Here is a 6000-nt window from a genome sequence, read left to right on the forward strand (position 1 = left end):
CAAACGCACCTTTGATATCAACTTGATTGACTGATTAATGAAATCGATAAATTAATTAACCTCTTCTCCTCCTGGGTAGTCCTCTCAGCCCTCCCCTCCCATCCATCCACTCCCTCCCATCCACCACCTGGAAGTTGGCAGGAAAAGAGTCTGTTCTGGAGTGCAGGGATATCTCGACAGGAAATTCTGTTAGATAGCAAATGATATATTGTTTATTTATAAAATTCAAATCAAAGGAGTTGGATCTTGCTTGCTCATCACTCCCTGCTCTTGTAAAATACATCGAAAATAAGTAATTAAATAGATCACATTTTTTTCCAATCCTACATGGAATGCTGTGATAAAATCGACATCAACATCACTCAACACACGTAATTACACATGTCTCAATCTCATCTTCGCGCGTATTGCAGGGCGTTGCATGCCTACGCACTGTCTCCTTCACTGTCTGCACCACACACCGGGGTCTGATAGGTCACACTATGCCCACTCGTGCCCCATGACTGCTGTTGGCTGCCACACCAGCACACAGCACTTGCAGCACATAAACTGGAAGTCGCGCTAATGGCCGAACAAATCATCAGATGGCGACAACTCTTTGATATTGATACCTGAGAAATTACTGTCGAGACACATGGTCTCCATCTCTCTCTCTCTCTCTCTCTCTCTCTCTCTCTCTCTCTCTCTCTCTCTCTCTCTCCTCTCTCCATGCTATGTCCCTAAACAATCTGTATTGCAGTTGGATTTACGTGTGTGCTCTCAGACCCCTCTTTGAAACAGTGAATCGATCAGTTGGGAATTTAAAGTTGCGATTGGGTTTTTAAAGCACTATAGAATTCCTAAGTTGGTTCTCTCTGCTACGTTTGGAATATGTAGTAAGAGCCTACTGCATCATAGGAGGATAGGGTCAACAACAAATATACCCCTGCAAGACAGAATCGACTGATATGTATTCACAAGCACTAAGAACAACAAACTTAGACCACGATCCAATCTGTAGCAGTAGTTGTCATGGCTAGATGTCAGAATTGTTGAAATATTCGAACATCACATGCATTCATATCCCAATATCCACACGCAACATGCCCATCCCATCTCACATCGCCAGCACCATCGCTTGGTGGTCTGGGGAAACTGCTGCTGTGACCGCAGCTGCAGACATGGACATCGTGTATATCAGAGTGCACCACCCTGGTCAAGGTGGACATCAGGCAATGACTGGAGTGGTAGGAATTCGAATGTTACCAATACATCCTGTACCAACACGTGGCAGTGATCGATATTGAATCGCTTATCACACGTGATTGTGGACACAGCTACTACCACGTGTTGCAGGAAAGAACTTTGGTGTTGGCCTTACACACTGTGCTCTGTTGGTGGAGCTACTACAACACATTTCCATTTTCACTGAGTGGTCAAAATGTGATCCTGTCGCATTAACTAAGCTCTCACTGTTTCTGCACAGGATGCAGTAGGTGGTCGATATAGGGCTCTTGGACTTCTGCTCGGTTCCATCTTAAAATGAGACATGGACAAAGCTGCAGGATGGGCGGGACAGATACTGAGGAACAGTTACAAGATGCAGACAGAATATCTAAACCTACGCTGGAGTTTTGCTGTATAGGGTTGTTATTAGATACGTTCGGAAAAGGGGACTGGTTTCGAGATGTGAGAGTGCCACGAATGTGATTCACCAGTGGCTGTAAACGTTAAAAGGCATCTCTGTAGGATTTTATCCAAGTATGTGGTTGAATGGAGTGACTTTAATCCAAATCAGAGACAATTTCTACCAGAAGGTGTAACGCTATAGATCTGAAAAACCAGTGTATTGGTCATAGGATTTTGTAAATTTCTTATATCTTCAATCTAGCGCAGCAATTTGTAAATGATCCCCCCCCCCTCCCCTGCCCCACACGCACATCTACTGTATGTGATCATTCTCAATCAAACATCATCCTCCCTCGCCTATCGCCCTGTGTGTGGATGTATCACAGGACCTCTGTTCCAGTGTCTACATGTTGTTGAGGTAGAACGAGTTAAAAATACTGTTTGTTAGCGTGGGAAATATCTATCAGCAGGATGAGGGAGTTGCAAATATCCGCTTAGTACCATGTTCCTTAAGCGAATCACTTTCTAAATTCGGCGAGAAAACGGTGATTTTATTCCGAGTTTACTCCGCTGGCGACGTGCATCCGCACTTTCGGTCTGTTAATATACACCCTGCGATCACCGACTCCATTCAGTGTCAAGATAATTGTGTGGAAGACCACTTCATTCGGAAGCAATATCATTCCTCGATTTACAAAGCATGTATAGTTTTTAACATTGATATCATTAGCGATACTTGTGTACGCCTGTAGAACCAAGACCACTTTTTATGCTGGGTGACAGTACACAGTCGTTCCGCTCTTGCTTTCAATAGCTGGTCGCTTATAAGACGTTGACGTCTCTCCTTCTAAGAGACATTGCTACTACTCGCAAGGAAAGATAAAACTGAGGCCGGTCAATCCATCGCGGATTTTCGTTCAGTGTTGTTTGGTGTCACCAGCAATAAGTTATTGGCGAAGTATTGTACTAGTAGAGAATGTGTCATAGATTCACTGTGATCAACTGGTTTATAAAATTTGTGTTGCGGTCTAAAGTTACTGTGGTAATTTTTCAGACATGTGCAAAGAAAATGACTGTGTCTGGTCGTAAGGGAGATATGAATTTGATGTGGGTGAGTGCGATTTTAACACACCAATAACCATAGAGGACATAAGATTTTACCTAGAAAATTATTTGCAGTCATAAGAAGAAGACAGATGTCGTTGTTTCCAAAGCCACAGATGTTAGGAAGAATTATTACCGATATTTCGTTCATTGTCGAATGTCATCTGTTTGCGGAGGCAAATTTAATATTTAATTGTAATTGCAGTGACAAATATGTGGCTGGTTTCCTAGGACGACACCGTTTTGCGTGCGGAGCATGAGGCAGAGATAGACAGTGGTTGGAACCAATGGGCGTTTCTGGCCTAAGGGTCTCGTGTGCGGCAGGTAGAAAGAAACGTCCTGGCCGGCCAGCTAGTCGGATCTTGCCCACAGCTTCAGGGAAGTCCCGCAGACAGCAACCTCTGGATAGATGAATAGACAATTAATATTTGGTATGCACTGGGCTGTCTCTGTGATCGCATGTGTTGCATGCCATGGAAAATTGAGCAATTCAGCGTCGAACATTGCCAAGTTTTGGCGCTGGATGTATTGATAACATCCGAATTTCTACTGTTCCTATCATCCCGAGATGCCCTCCATGGTCGGGGTGATGCGCTCTGGCCTACACATGCATTCACAACTGCGGCTGCGGTCACGGCGACAGTTTTCTTCGACCTCTGAGCATTGACACTGGCGATGTAGGAGGAGATGGGCGCGCTATGTGTGGACATCAGCACATGAGTGCACGGAATGCGCGGGTGTTTCAGCAGTGTCTGACATCTAGCCATGACAATTATTGGCTTGGACTGGATTGTGGTTTAAGTGTGTCACGTGTAGTGCTTCTCAATACATCGTGATCGACTCTGCCTTGCAATGGTATTTGTTGTTGTGTCTATCGTATCATGCAGTAGGGCATTCCTACTCCTTCCAAATGAAGCAGGGAGAACCAAATTAGGAATTCTATAGTGCTTTAAAAACGCAATTGCAGCTTCAAATTTCTGATTTACCAATTTATTGTTTTCAATAGTGGTACTTAGAGTACACACATAAATCAAGCCCCTCTGCAGATTGTTTGAGGACATAGCATGTGATTAAGGTGAAATTTGAAATTCATTACTACCTCCAACATAATGCACTACTAAGTGACCTATCTTCCTGTATCTACCAGTTGGAGCCCAGGGGGGAAAAAACAGGAGGGTTTGGAAACCAGGCAGTTCGGGATCGAATCCCACCAAACATACCAGTTCTAGTATCCACCAGCAGGCTAGAAGGAAGAAACTAGCTGCACACATAGGATATCGATTTGATTAGTTTGTCAAATAAAATTCAAATGGCTCTGAGCACTATGGGACCTAACATCTGTGGTCCTCAGCCCCCTAGAACTTAGAACTACTTTAACCTATATAATCTAAGGACATCACACACATCCATGCCCGAGGCAGGATTCGAACCTGCGACCGTTGTGGTCGAGCGGTTCCGGACTGAGCGCCTAGAACCGCTAGACCACCGCGGCCGGCAATTAATTTGCCAAACAATCTGATAGGTGAGAGAATATTTCTAAGACATCCACAGCTGAAGATTTACCAGGTATTCCCCACTTTGTACAGGACAGACGTGGAGGCTGGTGTGGCACACGACAGATGCTACCTACTTCTTCTCGAATGTCATTGTTCCGTTTGCTACAGATTTACATAGTAGTGGAAGTCTGAGAACAATTGGATGTACTGACTACCAATGACAGGTCTGAATGACTGGGAGGCGGGGGCAGATGAGAGTGGTGGAAGAGAGGAGGGGCGGTGGAAACATCTTGCTCTATGTGTATTTGCATTCTTTTGATTCACACAAACATGAAGAATGAGAGAGAGAGACAGAAAGAGAGAGAGAGAGAGAGAGAGAGAGAGTGAGAGCATCTGCTTTGACAGGAATTTCTCGGTAACCAATATCAAAGAGTTGCTGCTACCTGATGCTTCAGTCAAGGATTAGTGTGACTTCCTGTCTGTGTGCTGCAGGAGCCGGCTGGCGGGAGCCTGTGTGGGGGCAGAGTGACCTCTCAGACAGCGGCATATGGTGCAGTCCAGCAAAGCAGTCGGTGCTTGGGCACGCAGTGCTCTGCAGTTGTTCAAAGGCAAGATCACAAGATTTTTAACTGTGGAATCATGTACGGTGATTTATGCTGACATTGATTTTATGACGGTATTCCTTGCATGATCTGAAAGAAAGTAATCTATTTAACTACCTCTTTTCGATGTATACTCATCATCCAATTTCCTGTTGTGTGATCCCTCATCTCCAGTACCAATTTCCAGATGGAGGATGGGAGAGGGTGGGAGATAGTAGTGGAGAGCTGACTGGATTTCCAATGAGTGGGAGGGGTTAATTAATTTGTCGATTTAATTAAATACTCTATTATTTTGATATCACAAGTGCGCTTGTATCGGCTACCAGAGTTTCCAGGGGAGTGGGGGAGTTTGAGAGGGAGGGTGAGGGATTGGGGGTTTCTCAGAAGGACAGGTTAGCACCAGGGAGTCATAAATCAACCCCATGGGGTGTTAAAACCCTTGGAAGAACAGCAGGATGAGGTCATAAATCAATCAAGTTTGACCCTAAATGTATGCTTGCCCCTCAGTGTATGCAACTCTCAATGTGGTGTACAACCCATTTTATCCCACGAGTGGTGTATTGTTCTCTAGTGGTCAGTTGATGCTGGCGAGCACTTATTTGTAGATCGTTGGTAAAATCGGATGTGATGGTTTGGGCCCTGCTTCTGTTGAGGCCTGATTCTGAAATGAAGCTGCTGCAGCCCTAACACATCGAACAAGGTAATATCTGGCTGTGCATTCAGGTATGTTTGCAGCTCATGTGATCTTATTACTAATATGCGATGTGCTGGCACTTGGCTTATTTTCGTTACACTAAGTGAGGTATCTTTAAGTTACCTCTACACCTACAGGATTTTTCCAACTCTTCTTGTTGCAAACGACTATAATTGCATTGCAGAGCAGAGCTATGTTTATGTTCTTGCACAGGTAACCCACATCATTATTAGGGCCAGTTTCAGGTATTGGCTAGCATATTGTTGGAGTAGAGTGTTTATTCATTTTGCACAAATTCGTTGTGTGACTAACTTCTCCATATGTTTATTTTGAACATTATTAATAACAGTTATTAGGTGGAAGGAAATATTGGGTTATTCTATACTCATAGCAGTGTGTATGCACACTTTGTGTTCAGTGATTTGTTCAGCCATGATACAAGAATCTTACGCAGCTATTTATAGAATTGTTGGTTTCGTTAACACACACACACCCT

The sequence above is a fragment of the Schistocerca serialis genome, chromosome 5, assembly GCF_023864345.2.
Source record: "Schistocerca serialis cubense isolate TAMUIC-IGC-003099 chromosome 5, iqSchSeri2.2, whole genome shotgun sequence".
In the NCBI taxonomy this organism is placed as follows: domain Eukaryota; kingdom Metazoa; phylum Arthropoda; class Insecta; order Orthoptera; family Acrididae; genus Schistocerca; species Schistocerca serialis.